The sequence below is a fragment of the Brachycentrus maculatus genome, unplaced genomic scaffold (genome assembly GCF_059751285.1).
Source record: "Brachycentrus maculatus isolate JH-2025_06_01 unplaced genomic scaffold, ASM5975128v1 h1tg000092l, whole genome shotgun sequence".
NCBI classification, from domain to species: domain Eukaryota; kingdom Metazoa; phylum Arthropoda; class Insecta; order Trichoptera; family Brachycentridae; genus Brachycentrus; species Brachycentrus maculatus.
This window is the reverse complement of record NW_028280846.1, coordinates 1694016-1715941: the sequence shown is the minus strand read 5'-3', so window position 1 is coordinate 1715941 and position 21926 is coordinate 1694016. Positions and strand designations below refer to the sequence as shown.

At 31.0% G+C, this 21926-nt stretch overlaps 1 protein-coding gene across 2 annotated transcripts in view; it reads right to left on the bottom strand.

Annotated features, from left to right (window-relative positions):
- Nucleotides 1–21926, bottom strand: part of Sema2a (Semaphorin 2a) — a 312654-nt gene that overhangs the window by 234525 nt on the left and 56203 nt on the right. Inside the window, exon 1 of one of the 2 annotated variants that reach the window (XM_088258308.1) lies at nucleotides 17861–18420. The exons of the other annotated variant lie outside the window; for it this stretch is intronic. The gene's annotated coding sequence lies outside the window, so the exon portion shown is untranslated. Of the gene's footprint in view, nucleotides 1–17860; nucleotides 18421–21926 lie in introns of those variants that run through there. 2 annotated transcript variants of the gene reach the window in all.

Below are 21926 nucleotides of genomic sequence, written 5' to 3'. Positions count from 1 at the left end.
CCGCATCATTTTCAAACACCGTATACTGATACGGTGTTTGAAAATGATGCGGAAAGCATCGAAACACGTGTCACAGTAGATTTTAAGGAATAGTGGTATTTACTAAGTAAAATATTATTTAAAAATTTAAATTTTACTTGGCACATGCCACTATTACTTCAAATCTACTCTCACGTGCTTTGATGTGTTCAGCATTATTATATAGCATTGAATGATAATAAAAAAAATTACGATGCTAAACGATATTAAGAAATAGTGGTATTTACCGAGTAAAATTTAAATTTAAACAGGAAAGATATAACATTTATATCCGCAACAATTTTTTTCATAATAAAGTGTATCATAGAGATATTAATGTAAAATTCACTGAAAACGTCTACCGAATCAATCGAAAAAATATATCGACTTATCGACTATTCCATATTCGGCCAATGCATTGCGTCACTAATGATACAAAGCGTTCAGAGGGGCCGACTTACAGAGGGATAATATTAATCACGTCAAGAGTTGATATCTTAATCAAGTCTCTTCTCATATGGACACAATTAATACTAATCCATAAAACACTCAATAAGCTGAGGGCGATATTTATTGAAATGGAATTAAATAAGTGTATTAATAAAAAGGTAATGCGCTGTGCTTTATAACGATACATGTTCGTGCGTACGAACTATTAAAATTATTCTAGCAATGGATTGCATAACACGTGATTGGATGCGGAGAAATTAAAAAAAATATTTTGATTAATTTTTTCATCTGTGGTGAGAAAATTTCTAATTTACTTTCAATCAATTTATTTATAATAGATATATAAAATGGAAATATATAAGCAGTATCCTCTCAACAGGGTGTTTTTTTTTAATGAATATCAATAAAAATGTCATGATATAAGTTAAGTGAAACCGTTTTTATAAAGCGTTTATGTTTTTAAAAACGTGTGTTGAGATGGTTTGGACATGTGGATCGAATGAGTAAGAAAATAGTGGTGGAACAAATAAATGGGTCATATATTTTTGGAAATGAAGAAAGGTCTCAAAAGATTTGATTGATTTTTTTTGGCATTTAACAATATAATATGATGAACTAACTAAAAACTAACTAACCATCACGTCCTACTCTTGTGGAGAAGGAGCGAGGTATTTTATTAGTTTTATAATATATATAAAACCCTCATCCGCACCCTAATGGTGCATAGGGCACTGCTTTATATAAACGCAGTGTTATCTTGATCGTTTACACATGAAGGAAAGGTGATCAGCCCTCCGCTTCAGGTACCAGTCCAGGGTAATATTGAATAAATATTACAGTGAAAAATTCACTTATATTAATTTGACCCCCCTGGGAATCGAACCCGGGACCTCCAGAACGGTAGCCGAGCGTGCTGACCATTACACTACGGAGGCGGACAAAATTATTATTGGTTTACTCATTAAATATATAAAATATTCAAATGTTAAGTATATATGGTATGTATATCTCCTGAGCTGCAAAATAACTGTAAGGAAACCTAATTATTGATATGTTTTGAACAAAAAGAATCCAAAATTGGATTCAACAAAAACTCACATTTTTATTGGATACCTCCATTCGCTGGGATTAAGGTGTACTTAGATCGAAGTGTACATATTTGCATTCGCGTGATATCAAAAACTTAGTGTGTTATCTAATCGTCATTAGGACATAATTTTCTGAGTCACTTCCCCGCTCCAATCGATTGGCCCTAGAACGTGAATGACCCCTCGACAATCATTAAAACTTTATGGAGGCCGCTTTTAAAATTATATTTTACGAAGTTCGCGCCACGAAGGGTTAACAGTCCTCAAAGAGCGCTTAGTAGCTAAACTGCGGATTAAAACGAAAAAAACCTTGACAAAATTAACGAGCTTCTATATTTTTTAAGGTAAGTACTTTGAAGGTAAAGTACTAAAACTAGAGTTAAACTTTTATACCTTTCACTTACAAAAGTAAACCAATGGTTCTTTTTTTTTTAATTGTGATTTGGTTGGTTTAAGAATTTGAGTAGTGTGGTTGTCAATAATGGGTAGAATTGGTGAATGTTACACGTGTGTAAAGTGATCACTTAAACCATCCTATGACGGTCGTAAGCCCCGTAAATGCCCAGACTTCCATATTCTTCTTCATCTTTGATGAGATGTCAAAAAATAATATGAAAATAACTCCTGTAATTGGGGATAATCCAGATTTTGTGAACAAGTATTTGGACACACTCAAAATGTTGTAAATAAACTATCTGGTCAAATTATAAGCTTAATAATAAAAATGAAAATGGTATTTTCTGGCGTTTCTCATGTGTGTGATTATAATCCAGGATTCGGATCTCACATACTAATATAAGAGTGACGTGGTGAAACCACGTTTCTCCTCTAGCCTGGCAAAAATAATCAATTATCAATCGTTTAATTTAATTAGTCTTAGGAAAAAAAAAATTTCTGTGCGCGAAAATATTTTTTATGGCTCCGACCTTTAATAATTTACCTGTCGTAAAATTAAAATGTGTTAAAAGGTTTGAATCATAAAAAAAACTGTCGCCAACCCGCTGGCCTTTGTAAAAAAGGGATTAAAGATATTTGCCGATGGTTCTTTATTATTATATAGCGCAAATAAAATTATTGCTAATTGAAATGTCTAGACGTTGAAAATTTTGGGGGTGGATACAAGCGCACCGTCAGCCAATGAAAAATGGTTTCGAGGGCGTGATCTTCAAGGAGAGAAACCGAATATAACGGGAAGAAATCAGTGAGATCGCTCTCTTGGAAGCCGGCAGTTGGTCGGAATACACTCTTGGAAGCCAACAGTTGGAAGGATCAGTTGGGAGGAATCAGTCGTAAAAGGAAAGACCGACCAGTCGGACTGGTCGGAATAATCACTTGGAAGTCGGGGACTTGGAAGCCGAGACTTGGAAGCCGAGACTTGGAAGCCGAGCTCTTGGAAGCCAACAGTTGGAAGGATCAGTTGGGAGGAATCAGTCGTAAAAGGAAAGACCGACCAGTCGGACTGGTCGGAATAATGACTTGGAAGTCGGGGACTTGGAAGCCAACAATTGGAAGGATCAGTTGGAAGGGATCCATCAGATCAGAGAAGACCGACCAGTCGGACTGGTCGGAATAGTCAGTCGGGAGAAATCAGTTGGAAGGAGCATTATTTCGGGAAATCAGTGGGATCGAGGAGTTGGAAGGAGCAGTCGGGAGAGATCAGGGGGATCGAGCAGTCGGGAGAAATCAGTTAGAAGGAGCATACCTACACCAGGTTTTAAGACTTAAGTGAGGAGAAGAGCGGGAGCTCTACGCAGGGAGAGAGAAGATAGAAAAAAAGGAGTTACTCATCCGGAGTATCAAAAGCAAACCCACGCCGGGTCATAAGCCTCAAAATTAAGAGCTGAAGCTCTACTAGGAGAAGAAGAAGACAAGAAGCAAGAATCATCGCACGGCGGCCCGTCATAAGAAGAACCTCATCCCAGCATCCAACGGCGCAGCTTTTTTCACAAAGAATCACGACCACCCCAGCATCATGGCGCATCTTTTCCACCAAAGGTTAGAATAAGTTTAATTTAAGATAGGATTAATTAATTTTAAGCTAATTTAAGATAGCAGATAAGATTAGTTTATGTTAAAGTCGCTTTCGTATAATTATTATATTTTTAATTAAATTAATTTAAGTATATTTTTTGTGCTGAATTTTCATTCATCTCCCTACCCCTCCTTCTAATACTCCCAAGGTATATCAGCTTGATAAGGTGGGCGACGTCAAGAGTTTCTGCTTAATAAAAAGCTTCTTTACATCTCACCAATAGATGTCTCTAAAGAAGTTCTAGTGATTCATGAACAAGGTTTCTAAATTGGTTCATATATATAGAACTTCCAAGAATTTGAGTAGTGTGGTTGTCAATAATGGGTAGAATTGGCGAATGTTACACGTGTGTAAAGTGATCACTTAAACCAGCCTATGACGGTCGTAAGCCCCGTAAATGCCCAGACTTCCATATTCTTCTTCATCTTTGATGAGATGTCAAAAAATAATATGAAAATAACTCCTGTAATTGGAGATAATCCAGATTTTGTGAACAAGTATTTGGACACACTCAAAATGTTGTAAAGTTTTTTTTAAATTGGAATAAATGTTTTCAATCAATGATAGGCAGGAATGTTTGGTTTTCTGCCCCCTTCTAGTAGAAGAAGATTTATGGTATATATTTGTTTAAATTATAAAAACTGGATAAATTTTTTGTTCCTCGCTCTTCAGAGCACCCAACATTTCGATAAGCCGAATGATCAGCCTCTAAATATGCTTTAATCGATGGTCGGTTATTGCGCGAAACTCTACTAAAAATACGAAATTAAATTTTTTTATGAATTTACAGCATTTACCGCTTAAACTCGTCGGATCATAATGTTGGCAATCTTTATATCTCCATGTCTCCGATTAAAATTTCACGTCAAGCGACATGAATTAACGTGCCGCTATCATAATTAATGGGGACTTATCAACTGGGCGTTTGTTTGTCCCCATTTAGGAGACCTCAAATAAGTACGGACCTGTAATTAAGAAATGAAATATCTCCCACATTTTGCGAAGGGGTGGCGTGGGGCCACTCTGGACCACTTTCTAATCTTCCAGAACATCCCTATCTCCTTGGAGTATATACTAAATCTTCTATCTCAGTTTACCGGTTGCTCAGGGTCATTATAATGCGGCAAAATAGTGTGGGGATGTTTTCCAGTGTAGATTTTGTGCCTCCTAGTATAATGAATGCCTAAATATTAAATTTCAAATTAATGTTCTTTTGAAGGGTGAAAGTCTTTAATGGAAAGTGTACCTGATTTGTTATAATATAGGAGGTATCAGAAAAGATTTTAAATGCTATTTAATCAACAAAAACGCGATCCCTCAGTCAAATGTGCGGCAAAACGATGTATGCTAGATGTTCGATTAAGCATTATCGATACAATTAAGAATGGTGATTGAGATGGTTTGGACATGTGGAATGAATGAGTGAGGAGAGAAAGGTAAAACAAATTTATGAGGCGGGTGAAGTCGGGAAAAGGAACAGAGAAAGACCGAAGAAAACTTGGCATTAACAGGTTTGCCACATACTTGAAAGCGGCCTGGTCAGAAGTCGAAATAATAGGGGATTATGTGTGAGGAGATGCTTGAATGTGGAGGGGGCAAAGAATGTTTGCAATGACGGAGTGGGATGGCATTCTATTCTCTCTGCTTACCTCTGCGGAGAAACGATGTAATGGTTAGTTAGTAAACTACAAATCTTGCTGGAAGCGCTGATTATATGATGCATTTATACGTATATATGAAAAAAGGACGCGTTAGTTATACAAAATCATGAAATGCTACCTACATAATTAATGTACCATACGGTAGGTACGAGGTTGTAATGCAAAACGTTAAATTCATAAGATAGATCCACGCAATCATTTAGTCACAGCATCTATTCTGTCACTACTAGAAAATATAATAAACTGATTCTCAAACTACCTCCTGATACTAATACTTAAAACCAAATATTGTGTGTAAAAAACCAATATGTAAGCGATATATACACAAATAGCGCTCACTCCTTTCAAGAACGTCATAAATCAAAAATCGTCAATTTTCAGTTGTGCGTGTTTTCAGAATGCCCAGAAAATGTATTATATCCCAGCAAAAGAGGCATATTTTTAACTTAATATTTACCCGATACAGGGCAAAAAATGTTGTTTTTGAATTTTAAAGAAAAGGTATTGTTTAATTTTTTTTTTAATATGCTAAATATTTTTCAAATGGAGAAAAAACCTTCAGGTTTTACCTACAAAGATCTGTTGCATAGTAAAAAGTTCAATAAGTGGCTTTATATTTATTTTTAAAACATTGTGTTATATTTTTAAACTTTTAAAACGTTCTCCTGAAAAATCAAGTTTTTATTTTATTTATGACGTTCTTGAACGGAGTGAGCGATATGTCTGTCTCAAAACGACAGACGCGACGAGCTGAGACATACAGTTTCATCCAAAATAAAATGCATGCAGGGTAAAGAGCGAGTTGAAGACGGAATGATACCCAGAGAAGATAAATGTTATTTAAATTTACCTTTGCAAACAGCGAGCGTACTGCAATATTAAGAAACTCGTTTTAAGGAACTACCCATAATCGACTTCTTGAAATACAGTCTTGGAAGGAATGAAGGCAAGCTTAGTTACAGGGATACATGAGATTGAAGCATCAAATTGTCCTGAGTTATTCATTATATTTCTTGAAATATTATACTAAATCAGCGAATATTTTTTTACTTGAGTTTATGCTTACAACGGAAACAGTTGGTAAGCTTTAATGAAAACCTTTTTTAAATTTTTTTTGTATTTATTTTTTTTGTAATAATATTTGTGTTTTTATTATTTACACAAACATTTCAATTTCATACTATTTCTGTGAGCCTAGGCGGCTCATTATTAGAAATAGGTATCAAATTGTAGTAGAGTGGGTCCGAGCCGAGAAACTCTGACTTAGAAACTCAAACTCTAACTCTGGTTAGAGTCCGGGACACTAACCACAGGACCACAACCCGACACAACAAGTTCCACTTGTTTATACCACTATTTCTTAAAATCTTTTATGACACGTGTTTTTCGAATGAATTTCGGTGAAAATGTAATAAAAACGTTTCGTTAAGGCTAAACAGCTGTTTTCATTTCAGCAGTAACATTACTAATATCAATTAAAGCTGTTTTCATTTTAAGCATGAACCAAAGTAAAAACTATCGGTTCATGGATTATAATATTTGTAGTAAAATAAAGAGAGCTCAGATCAATTTTAACATTATATTTTAATATTATTTCGGTAGTGACGCAATATTTATAGTTACACAGTTATTCTGGTATAAAAACGATTCATTAATTGATTCGGCAGTCACTTTGTGGTAATATTTATTCACAACATTTTGAGTGTGTCCAAATACTGTACAAATTATGTTTTGTTGTATGTTTGTTTAATAATAAAAGGTATATTAACATCCTTTTAGCCACGGAATGATGAAGCTTTCGCTAAAAGCTTCGGAGAAACATTTTAGTAAACGCGATGCTCTTTATACAGATTTTGTATTTTCTGCGCAAATAATAATCTAGTCTGTTTATCTGAGGTTATTTGTTTAAATCCGAAATAGCTGAAAGTTTTAGAATATATCGCATGTTCTATGCGAAAGAGAGCTTGAAAATATTTTTGAGTCAATCTGAAAATATAAACCGTATTTTTGAGTATTTTTAATACAAACTGTATGCTTTTTAGGGTATCGTTTTAAGGTTACGTGGAATCGCGAGAAATCAAGTCAAATATAAGCATTGATTATAAAATATTTCAGAATATAGGAAAACTCATAATAATAATACATGCTAGCTGTACCCAGCCACGCAAAGCTGTGGCTCAATCAGGTAAAAAAGAAAGGAAAAAAAAGAAGCACATATTTTTAAAACATATGCTCATTTTATTATGTATTTATATTTCTTGGTGCATGTAATATAATAAAATAACAAATATATAGTTTTTGCCACAAATATTTTTTGACTAGTCTCTCACTGGTCAACCAGGCATTGTTTAAAATGTGGAAAAAAATATACAATTATTATTTTATTGTGTTTAATTTCACAATGCGCATGGGTATACAATATTAATGCGACTGTCAAGAAGCACGCTCTCGGCCATGAGTGATATTTAGTATTGCTGGTGATGCTTGTACGTTCAACAGATGATCCGCCTTGTGTTAAAAATACATACTTGTCACAGGTAAAACCACCAGTAACAGATATGAGATTCTTAACGAACGAACATTAATTTTTTTTCTTTAGAAATATAATTGAATGAAAATTTCAAAGCATTTACAAACGTCCATTTACGTTTTAATTTATAAACAAACTAAAATCTGCATAGCATTGCCTTTCAGACGTATGGCGTAGCTGATACATATTATTTCGTATATGAATACATATCATATCAGTACCTTAAGCTATTCTCAATTAAGATAACGCTGACTCACTTCAATTATACATGAGAATGCACCGTTAGGTCATATGATAAGGCTGAGACGGTCAGAGAGATACACTTTCCGAGTATAATAAATTATAAAGATATGTACAGTTTCGCGTACGATTTAAATAATACCGTAGATTATATTATTAAAATAATACCAAAGTTTAAATATCTTTCTATGTAGATATATACATTATAAATACAATTCAAGAATATCAATAATGCTTTTGTATACACACACACACACATATATATATATATATATATATATATATATATATATATATATATATATATATATAAATATATATATATATATATATATATATATATATATATATATATATATATATATATATATATATATATATATATATATATATATATTTTATTAAACAATGCGTTCATTACATAAAAAACGTGCTTTAATTCTTGGAATTTTAGATTTTTAACAGTAGGTAAAATAACATGTTCATAGTATAAATTTAATATTTTTATGTAACATGCTATAAGTATATGAATATTCTTTAAAAAAAAAAGGGATAATACAATAATATACTTATTTCAAGCTGATTTTTCATAAGTGCAAATCAAATAAAAAATATTGTTTTTTTTTCATTCATTAAATAATTGATCGTAGGTGGGTAAAATTATATCAAGAATTTTCCCTCTTCTTTTAATTTACAGCTAAGAAATACACATTTGTGAAGGCAACTTCATTGTCTCGGTTGGTTCACCACACTTATTTTGGTAACAACCCGTGAAGCTACTTTTCGTGAGAAAGCCATCACCAAAGTCATAAAAACTATTATCTTTCATGAAAAATCACCGTTTCAGAATGTTTGAACCTAACAAACTTCCTCATAATGCAAGCAACCAAATACTTGATCAGTTTTTCAACATAAAAAATAACCCTAAAGATTTAATCACACAAATGCAACACAAAAAAATCTCTAATATATATCGCTCACTCCTTTCAAGGACGTCGTAAATCAAAATTAGTCAATTTTCAGTTGTGCATGTTTTCAGAATGCCCAGAAAATGTACTATATCCCAGCAAAAGCAGCATATTTATAACTTAATATTTACCCGCTACAGGGCAGAAAGTGCTGTTTTTGCATTTCGAAGAAAAGGTATTAAGTATTTTTTTTTTTAAATGTACTAAATGTTTTTCAAATGAAGAAAGAACCTTCAGCTTTTACCTAAAAAGATCTGTTGCACAGTAAAAAGTTCAATAAGTGGTTTGATATTTATTTTTAATACATTGTATTATATTCTTAAATATTAAAAACGTTTCCCCTGAAAAATCAAGTTTTTTGATTTATGACGTTCTTGAAAGGAGTGAGCGATATATGTATATATCTCCCATATATCTGCGAGTAAACAAAACAATACTTGTATTTTTAACCTCGCTATTCAAGTTATAGTTCATTATTATCCTGACGTACAATGTTTTGTGTCGTAATGAAGGCCCTTTTTAAAGTCTTTTCAGTATTCAGAAAATTCTGCAGTATTAATCGAATGAATGTAGTAAGCGTGCCTTTGCTTTTGCGGGTAATGGCATAGAATACTCTAAATACAAACAGTAAGAATGAGATGAACTTAAGAAAATGAATTAAAACAAATTGACAATTTTTTAAAGTTAATCGAAAATTAAGGTACCTAATATTTAACAAAATTGGAGAAATATAAATTATCTAAGAATATTATATTGTGATTTTAAATAAAACAACCTGAATCAAATAATGAACAATTTATGGAAATGTATGTGTTCAAAGAGTGAAAAGAGAAAAACAAGTCCAAAATAAATTTGTTTGAACCACAGGACAAAGTGATTATTATTTTATTTTTTGACATCTCAACTCCTTAGTGGAGAAAAACAAGATTTGGACACACTCAAAATGTTGTAATAGGGTATTTTAGTTTTTAGTTTCACTTGGTAAATACCACAATTTCAAATACCATATGGTATTAAATGATGCGGAATGCATCGAAACAAGTGTCCCAAAAGATTTTAAGAAATATTGGTATTTATCATGCGAAATGTAAATTAAAAATGGACGCATATTACCAAAAAGTGACTGCCAAATGAATCAACATAATAACTTTTCTAATACGGGAACCGAATCGGCATCCTCTTATTGCCAGTCAGGCGCTTTATCCAACTTAGCTAAGCAGACACTTACATATTTTGTAATAAGTATTTTAAATACGTATTATACTTCCAGTTCTATTCCCAAATAAAGTGCTTTTGTCCGTTGCCCGAACGAGGGGAATTCTAAGAATGAACAAAACTGGTTTTAATTTATAATGGTGGAATTAACGCTAGGGTTTTGTTTAATAGTAACGTTTAAAGTTAAAGGTCCCTTGACCTGAGGTGATCTTCCGATTAAACTTTATAATGAGAACCTACGCAAATGCCCTTTGTAATAGAAGCACAAATACATACCTACTTGCCATACAGACAATATGACGCAAACGATGAAAGCAAAAATACATACCATCTTACCATAAAGATAATATGACGCAAACGATGAAATTCTGATGGAGATTGTCAGTAGATATAACAGTTAAAAATTTAATAAAAAAACACAATTTTTAAAGGCATTTTTGGTGAGTGATGTTGCATTCCATTTTCTCTGACTACCTCTGCAGAGATACGACATAACAGTAAGATCATTAGTTTGGGAGATTTTTATTCAAAATACATAGTTTGATTTTAACGGCTTTTTCGGATTGGCGAAACCTGTAGTCGATACAAAAAATTAAAATATTATGCTATGTGTTTAAAACTTTTGATCTTGGCAGTTAAATCCTAATTACTGATGAATCATTAAAAAATATTACAATTAACAAGAAATTATAACTCCTATTTTCGCATACATATTGTGTTGAATCAAATTTCCAATCAAAATTGTTGTTCAGTTACTAGAAATAATGAAACTATAATATGTCCGCCTGTAATAAAATCCGCCTTTAGTGTAATATTCAGCACGCTCAGCTACCGCACTGTTGGCCCCGAGTTTGATTCCCAGGGGGGGAGGGTCAAATAAATATAAGTGATTTTTTCTCTCTAATATTTATTCAATATTACCCTGAATGGTACCTGAAGCGGAGGGCTGATCACCTTTCCTTCATGTTTTAACGATCAAGATAACACTGCGTTTATATGATGCAGTACCCTATGAGGGTTTGAAGATAATAAATTATCAATATTGAAATAAAATTTTATTAAATTAATAAATAAAATTTGTTACCTTGCTACTTTTCATATACGTGTTGTGTTAGATCAAATATCCCATCAGAATTGTAGGTAAATTATTAGAAATAATGAAACCAAGATAAGTCCGCCTATAATAAAATATCAACATTGAAATAAAGTTGAAATAAATGAATAAATAAAACTTGCTACCTTTTTTCTACAGCATCGGTAATAAATTTAACCGTCTGTATTTCTATCTTAATTATTCTGGCAGATAATATATTTTAAATTGCTTCACGCCTCCTTGTCAGTAGTCCAATATCATATATAATAAATTCTAAAGAAAGAGATATTGACCAGTTCTATTTATTAATCAGGTTACATTATTTACCGATGTAATTCAAAGTAAAGGCGAGCTTCCACTTCGCTGACAAGCAGAGTGGTGATTCGAGAAGTGGATGGACCCAGCGTTCATTCACGTGGATAAAAGTTTCAGTAATGAATTATCTGGTCAAATAATAAGCTTTTATTACAAAATAAAATCGATATTTTCGCGTTCCTCAAATCTTAGAATACAATCCCGGATTTGGATCTCACATACAAATTAAAGAGTTTCTGCTTAGTAAAAAGCTTGCCTCATCCCACTATAAATGTCTCATGTTTTAGTGAAGTCAAGCACTGCGTTTTGAATTTGATCGATATATCTAGGACTTATAAGAATTTAAAAAGTTAACATCGTATTGACGCACTGTTATCTTGATCGTCACGTACATGAAGGCAAGGTGATCACTCCTGGGACCAGTCCAGAGTATTATTAAATAATTATTAGATTGAAAAAAACAATATTTATTTTCATACCCCCCTGGGAATCGAACCCGGTACCTCCAGCGCGGTAGCTAAACACGCTAATCATTACACCAGCCTATAACGGTCGTAAACCCTATAAATGCCAGACTTCCATATTTTCTTCACCTATGTTGAGATGTCAAAAAATTTCAGTACCTGCACCAAACGAAAAGTGTTTGGTCACTTGTAATCACCCACACATGTCGGTCGACACTGACATCGGTGAGTGACTTTAAGCGTCTCGTGGGCGAAAACTACTGCGATACACATGATAAATTATTATTTTATGCATTTAAAAACAATTCAATATTTTACTGTCGAGATATGCAAAGTTTGTAATCAGAAACGTTCACGTTTATCAAAACAATGTTTGAAAAAAAACAGAAAGTTAGACTTAGGAATAATATGAATATTTAAATATAATGAAGTTGTCAAAAACTCTAATAAAAATACCCATTGTACAAACATATGCATTAATTATCATGACTTCATACGTATATGTCGAATTAAAATATTTCCTCGTCTATAAAGACAGTAGATATAATTTTTGGCAGTATTAAAAGTAAATGTTTGCCCTTTAGTAATGACAATTAATTAATGTTAAATGCATTGCATTTACTTGCGACACAGTTTTTATGTAGTTTTTTTTTTTAAATGTTTTTTGTTATTTTTAATATTTATATTCAACGAATAATTCTTTGTATTTACATTGCAAACCCCTAGCGATTAGATTCTTTTATTTTTTTAAAACATTTCTTTACACACAGTTTTACTGAAGAAAAAAAATAGTGTTAATTAGAAAAACATTACCGAAATGCTAAAAATATATTTTTAAATAAATTCTTAGGAAACAAAACGAATTTAAATTTAAACAACTATTTAATACCTCTAAGTCTGTATTGTTATTTTCTTAAAGTTAATAAAAAGTAAATATTAAATACATATGAAATAATAGAGAATATGCTCCCAATTTTATTACTGACACATCCTATTAAAATATTAGATACTCTCCAGGCTTCTGGAGATGTGTCCTAAAAAAGTGGAAGACCGTGTGTTGCATTTTGTCAAGAGCCTCTCTTATACTCGTACGGTCAGCTATTGGACAATCGAAGCCTTTGTAGGTCTGGCTGTTCATGGAATCCGTAGTATTCATTGCCAACATCATATTTTAAAGACTTATTTTTTTCATCTTCAGTGCAGAACTTCAAATGCATGAACACTGAGAAAACCAAGGCCTTCTAGCAGCCTTTTTTATATTTTTATACACATGCGGTGTGTCAATTACTGGGATTCCTGCGTGTCTAAAATACATCGTATCGAAAAACGTTTTCTATTTAAAATAACTAGATAATATGCGTGTAATTGGATTTTATTGTACAGTAAAGTTGTTTTTTTTTTATATATATTTTAGAACAGGTAGATACAGTGTACCATGTTATACGTGTATAAATGTTAATAGTAAATATGCATTACTAAACATTCTAAATAAGAATAATAAGCCATTTATGGGTGTTTAAAAACAAACTACAAACAGATTTTTTTATTTAAAGATATAAAAGCGTTTTGGAAAGATTAAATGGATTAAAAGTTATATCTGGGTATTTGATTTAAATTGACAAAATCAGAAAAATTTAAATGACAAATTTATGCATGTGTAATAAGAACTAGGTTATTTTATTTGTTATTACCTATATAATATTTTATTATATATATTTATGGCCTAGGTCCATCAAAAATAATGATAATCCAAAAACTAAATTTTACAATTATTCAAGTGTGTGAATTTAATCCATGATTCGGACCTTGTATACAAACATAAAGAATCTTTGCTTAATAAAAGCTTTCCCTATTCCAACAAAGATGGCTGTTGTGAATTCACATGTATCTACTGTGTCACGAGTTTGATCAATTTATCTAGGAGAAAAATCAATAAGTTATTATTTATTGATTCGGCATTGACTTTGTGGAATGATATGTTGATTTTTTTTAATTAAACACTTGAATATACCACTTTAATGAGTTTTATTTAAATATACGACTAGTTTCGAAAACTTACAGATGTTTTCATCTTCTTAGTTTTAATTTTTACCAGAAGATGAAAACATCTGTAAATTTTCTAAACCAGTCGTATATATAAATTAAAACTCATTAAAGTGGTATATTCAAGTGTTTAATTTTTGTAAAACTAATTAAATTAAAAATAAGTTATTATTTATCTTGTACAAATGCATTATAATCCGCTTGTATGTATTTTATAGTAGTGCTCAATACACGAGAACAGCTGTTAGGTATTCTCGCCATGGGAATACGCGTTGTTATTTTCTCATATGACGCTCCACAATGTGCTTGCATTGGTAATCCGATCCCAGCGTCTGTATTGAAATTGATATGGGATAAGTTTGAACCTGGTGTTGATGAGGAACATATACCTGACCATACTTGTCTCTTCTTTTTGTGTATGCCAACGTGTGATCGAACGACTTTTTTTGGCACAGCATTTAGGCAGGCAACGATTGGAATTCTTAGACACTGGAAGCGAAACATGGAACTGGCAAAGGAATGATGAAAGCAGAGTGATCGCTGTCGAAATGCGCTCCCTCAGACCAATGTGTGGAAAATCATTGTATGACAGAATTAAAAACGAAGATATGTGAAAGGAATGTAAGGCTAAACAAGAGATAATTGAAACGATTAAGAAGAGTTCTCTAAGGTGGTATGGACATGTGAAGCGAATGGATAACGAGAGAATGACTATGAAAATAGATGTGTCATTAAAAACACCAAGTCCTACTTATTCTAGAACAATTTTTTAAATAAAGCGTACCTACTTATGTTTTAAAACAAATCCGAAATAAAGATAGAAAAGTCAGGAATTCTGAATATTCTATATACTATAATATCAAAAATTCAAAACAAGAAATAATACGAGATTTATTTTAATACCAAAAACTCTGATACTGTGATAAAAGTATTAAGGTTTTTTTTATATACATATATAAAGTATTTTATTTCGTTCTTCACAAATTTTGAAGTGTCTTATGAATAAACCTACAACATATTTATTTTTAAAAACATTAAATTATTTTGTATCTAGATATCCCTTAGATAATGCGGTATTTATCACATTTAATTAAAAACTCAATATTTTTTTTAATTTTACGTGATAATTGTTCAATGACTATTGTTTAAAAAAAAATACTATTGAAAAGTACGCCAATTCCTTAGTATCAGTGTTAAAAGCGAAAAAGTTTTCAAACAGAGTCAATAAGTTCCTTGAAAATTACATTTAAAATTTCAGCATCTTTGTTTCACACCTATGAAGATTAGAAAATGAATGACTTCTGATTTTTCTTTATAATGGAACTAGACGTTGAAGATAAAGGGATTACATTAGCTTCATAGTCCAAGGACTCTATCCAACGGAGCTTGATGTAACCACTTGAAACCGAAGAAAAAAATAGAAAATAAAAATTAAATAAGTTATAATAAAGCAACGGAAAATATATAATAAATTCATCCAAATGAAACCATTATAAAAAAATCCTAATAAAAGTTGCTCTATGTGATAATCTAATATTTTACCCACAGAAGAAATTAATTTACGTTTCTTTATGATATTTTTTTTGCTAATTTGCTTATCCGTTTGATATAGAGAAAATCAACTGAATTATATTTCTTGTTAAAATGGTTTTTATTTTCGTTTGTGTTTAGTACCTACCCACACGAAATCAAGTTCTCATATTTTTTCACATTAATGCTTTTTATCTTTTTTGTATAGTAAAGGCTATATTGTCTCTCCAAATATTAATTAATGCCTTAAATAAGAATGATTTGATGTTTTTGTCCACTAATTGCTGTTTTCTATGACTACATTTCTAAATTCGTATAATATTAATATTTCCTATATTTCGATATAATCACATTATACGAGTTACACTATTATTAATTATTAGACGGGTATTTATTGTAAAATTCAGTGATTTAATCCCTAATTAAATACCACCATATTTGAGGTATTGACACCACAAGCTTTTGAGGAAATAGTGATAGAATTGTTCATGTGTAATTTCGCTATTTTTGTCTCATTTTTCCAAAAAAAAATAGCCTTAGGATATAAAAAAATTACTCATCATTTTTATTCATCTCACTTTGGTACTGAAAGCATTTTTAAAATCTATAACTTTAATAAATGATTCATTGATTTTTGTAAAATTATGTAAAAAAAAGAAACAAATAAAGCTTGAAATGGGAGATTAAAAAATATAGGTAGATATTAAATAGGTTGGCAATTTAATTTTTAAAACGAGAAATTTGAGAAGGTAAACTTTACGCAGAAATAATAATTATGATATATTTGGATAATTTATACAGCACCATTTTCGTAAAATACTACCTCGCGGGGGAAAGAAAATGTCAAATTATTGCTTTAACAACATGATAATAACCATTTATAAACATTTTTTTTTTTATAATTAACATACCAATAATGTGCCAAAATATTTTCTTTACCATATCATATCATATTGTCCGCCTCCGTAGTGTAATGGTCAGCACGCTCGGCTACCGTTCTGGAAGTACCGGGTTCGATTCCCAAGGGGGGTAAAATAAATATAAGTGATTTTTTTCACTGCAATATTTATTCAATATTACCCTGGACTGGTGCCTGAAGCGGAAGGCTGATCACCTTTCCTTCATATGTAAACGATCAAGATAACACTGCGTTTATATGACGCAGTGCCCTATGCACCATTGGGTACGGATAAGGGTTTTTTTTTTATATATCATATACCTACTAGTCTTGTTTTTAAATATTTATTTATCTATGTATAAAATAAAGATAACCATAGTTATTTCTGCAAAAATACTATTAAAATGAACAATTTTAATAAATAACTCAATGATTTTTTTTCACCGAGTTATTTTAACGTTAATGTAGAAAAAAAAATATATATATTTTTGCATGATTTATAAAGCGCCATTTTCGTAAAATACTACATCAAGGTGTCATCTAGAAAACGTCAAAGTATTGTTACAAAATTGTAACAAACGCAATACCTACCATTGATAAAAATATAATTTTTATGATTCACATGTCAATAATGTGCCAATATTTTTCTTTACTACATACCTACCAGTCGAGTTTTTAAATATCTAATTTTCTATGCATAACATACATTGATAGTTTTTTATTGTATAATAATAGATATTTTCTACAAAAATACTTTTTAAACGAATAAATTTAATAAATAACTGAAAGAAATTTTTTAAAAAAATTGAAAATTTATTTCAACGTGGTTTATTCAATATGCACATTTTATGTATAGGTGGATTAAGCTTCGTGAAATGTCAAAACATCACCGAGTTATACCTATCTGTAAACATTTAATATTATTTTATTTAACAATCTTTGTTTACTGAAATATTCGATTGTTATTTTAAAGTAAATAGATACGTAGTTGTATACTTTTTAAATTTTTTAAAAATAATTGTAGAATAATTTTCTGATAAGGAACCAGCAATCGTGTTACATTCATGTTACGTTAAATTTTTAAACAAGTATTTAAAAAAATATATAATACCTACATAGTAAAATTATGAAATTCTTATACGTATCAAAAGTAATGCAATATTTTACTGTTGCTAATAAGAATCTAATTATTATTGAATTATTTAAACATTTAAAAAAAATATGATTCAAAACTATTTTAAGAGTTTTCCGTTTTAGAGTTATCAAAAAACATTTTTTATTAATACATATGAATATTTAAAAAATTGTTTCTTACGCATAAATTTACTCCAGGCCCAAACTGGGTCTCAAAACAACAACAGTAGAATCCTTTGGGGAATTAGTTGATTTTGGTTACAATGATTCAACTTTCATCTCATCTGTTCGAACTTGGAGCACGGAACACGATTCAGAAAGAACAAGCCGCGGATGGGTCGAAGTCTTCAATATGCAAAACAAGCGATGTTGTCAAAGATCACCCACGTTTTCACTGCATTTTCGCATAAAGACAGGATACATTTATTCAACTTTGCTTCAATAAAGAGCGAAATCGAAATATTTGAACGAAAAAAGTTGTTTGACTTTATTTCAAAACACAGGGGAACGATTTAGAAATTCGAACGTTCAAGAGTTTGTTTTTATTCGGAAAATCCATCACAAAGCTCTATATAACGTTCCGGTATCAAATTTTCACAAAGAATTCCCGAAACAAGATCGCCGGATATTTAATTCAAAAAGCGGCGGCGGATAACTTCGAATTTCAAACGAACATCGGAGGAAATTTGCGACGAGCGGCGACACTACCACCCCCGACGGAGGCTGGAATGCGACTGGCTGGATTGACTGGATAAAGTTTTCAAGCATGGAACACGAACCACGCTTCCGTGCCTCTGTATTGTATATCTGTATGCATTCCCGGCACCACTACATCTCAACACGCACGTAAATACACAAACAAATCGCGCATGTGTAAGTCAAGTATATCTTCAGGTCTGAAGCACGTTACCCCCATAATGTGCGGAAGGGAGACGGAAATAGAAACACGCCTATGGCCGTCGAGAACAAGAGCGAGACAGTTATGTTATGTAGATGGGTATACGAGCTTCGGTGAAACAATGAGAAGGAAAAGGATGGATTGATTATTATCGGATTGTGTGCAGGTAAGAACGTACTTTGTGATTGGGTTTTATGGTTGAAATAAAGGCTTTGAGGAAATTTATTTTAGTATAATTATATTATTTACGGATATTGGTAAAGGACATTAGAAGCTTTGATCCGTTAGAAGTTAAAAATGATATTACGTCTGTAGCGGAAATAGATCTTGAAGATTAAACTACGACTTTAAAAAATAATACATAGAGTTTGTTGGTATAGATGTGGTTGAAAAAACATATTATTAATATTATACAACAATAATAAATACAACAAACAATTTAATTTATTAAATTTTATGATAAACAAAAAAAAATCGTTCGAAGGTTGATATTTTTTTAATAAGATGTTATTTTTGTCAATGAAAAATTACTCGAGTAAATAAAAAGTAAAAATATCATGCCGTTATTAATCAATTATTCTGAACATGTTTAAATATTAATTTATTCTTCAGATCAATCAAAAACTTAAACTTATTTGAAAATAGGCGCTAAAAATTCAGATCACTTGATTTTTTTTCTTCATATTTATAATAATAAAAAAAAAACAAATAACAGTCCTTAAAATCACAATACTCCTCTTAATTAGATTGTATTTATACATAGGTATAAAAGATTTGCTTTTAAAGAAACGCTTAAAGAAAAATGTGCTTCATACAAAGCCTGAACAAAACTGCTATTATGAATTTATTATTTACATATTTATTTAATCTATGCGTAAATAAAACAATTTGTCATTTAATTAAAACCAATTATAAAATAAAAAGTCATTATTTGATTTGATGGTTTTACCGATAACAATTAAAATAAAAATAAAATACAATTCAATTAAAATTCAAAGGATTTATGCTATGTAAGTGTTTAAACAGTAATTTTAATATAACGAAAAACATTTTTTAAAATACATACCTATTATGGTACGTGTGTTTGACATATATCTTAGTTTTTCCGCTAAGTTTTTATATTTGTACATAGATCGATTGTGTTCGCATTTTCAGAGAGTAAAACGATTTTTGTACATCTAATATTCAATATTACATATACTTTAAATGCATATTAAAAGATATTCACTTTAAGTATACTACAGATTGATGATTAATGTTAAAGGCATTTAAAAAATGATCAACTAATCTCAATTTAAAATCAATTAAATTTTACAAAAAAAAAACACTGTGATTGCGACTGAAATTTTGTTTTAGTCCTGGTGCTCGAACGGCGAAAATTTCCTATCTTCTTTTCTTCAATTCATTCACAATGAAGCGCCCTTGAGGAAGTATTTTACAAAAATGGCGCCATATAAATTATACAATTTTATTATTATTATTATTAAGAGTACCTTGAGCTCGACAGTACCTACTTATTAATAAAAAAATTAAAAAATATTATTTTAACAATATTGTGGAACATCCTTGATCTTCCTTGAACGGATAAGTATGGCCGCGGCCGTAACCCACCGTGGTCATTATAAACGGCCCTTGCATCAAGATAATAACTCAATTTGATGTTTCGCTCTACCATCGCGCCTCTTCTTCATAAGATGGTGCTGTTAAAAAGAGACAAAGAATTTACCTCACTTGTTTTTTTTTTGTTTTTTTAAAGAGAAATATTTTTCGTTTTATTATTTACACAAATATTTCAATTTCATACTACTTCTGTGAGCCTAAGTGGCTCATTATTTGAAATAGGTATCAAATTGTGGTCGAGTGGGTTCACACCGAGAAACTCTGACTTAAGAGTCCGCGACACACGGGACGCAACTCGACACAGCAAATAAAATAAACATTACAATGGATACCTACGTGAAAACATGATTGGTTCTGTATTTAAAGAATTGACTTTTTTTGAAGAATTCCGTAAAATATATCGTAGTCATACAAGATAAAGTGACCAAGTGCATTGTTTAACAAAAACGTGATCATTGACTACTTGCTATCTTACTAGCTTAATATTGCCTGAAAAAATCCCTAAGGATTTTAAACTTGGAAGTATATTATATTGACTTAGTAAAAATGACTAACTGCATTAATGTTTATTTTCTTGCACAGCAAAAGTGATTTAAATGGCCCTCCTGAACATTTTACGTTTTGGTAGTTGGTCACTTTCTCCTGTACGACTACGATATATTAATGTTAATAAACATTGTTTTATTTTGTGTTTTATCATTACCTTGTTAAATTTCAATTCGCATATTATTTTCGTTTATACTTATGTATAATACAAGCAGTATCTGCCCAGTAATTTAAAAACGCCTATATAAAGTTCAAACTCTTTGTCTAGTATCACTTGTCTGTTTTAAGTTGAAATTTATAAAATAAAAGTATAACGTTGATTTTCACCCCTTTTATTTGTGGTACTTTTTTTCCAAACGGTTTCGAAAACTACATTTTCATCTTAAGGGATGGATTTGTTTTTAACGCGCATATCAATACCGCATTACATCTCTGAAGATAAAGTCGAAACCGGGTAGAAAAAGTAGCGAAAATAAAAGTGGTGACAAATAACGTTGAGTTTTGTTTAATAAATATTATAAAATGTGCCAAAGGTATTAGCAAAAAAGTCATGATTTTCTTTTGGTTGGTTGGAAGATATTGATTATATTAGCAACAAACTCACCAGTGTACATGTATTCTGTACAAGAAGTATAATAAATATGCGAGTCTCCTTATTGCTATGTGATTGTGTGATAGCTATTTCGTCTTACAAGAACATTCTCAAACTGTTGTTTATTATTTTTAAATTACGGTATTTCAATACAATTTTTAAAAGTTTTTTATTTATTTTTAAGTTACGGTATTTCAATACGATTTTACCGCTTGCAACGTTCAAATGATCTAATTATAAAACATTTGTGGCAGCGAGTGTTCTTTTAAACAATGCGTTTCGAATATCAACACAATGTCCATCATTCGTACGATCCGAATCAAATTAGTTCTAAATTACTTAAATAATCAAATTATCAGTCAAATTTATTCATACAGAAGAAATTTTTGCAATGAACTGTGAATTTAAATATTTAATTTGTCTGTCGGTATCCAGTTATTCATTCGAAACAGCTGTCAGGGAATAAATAATTTATGTGCGATCATAAATTGAGTTTGATTTTTTTTTTTTTATTAATTTTGCCTCCACACATAAAATATTTGGTGAATTTGCAAACATAATTTTTAACAACAAAACACCAAGATGAAATCG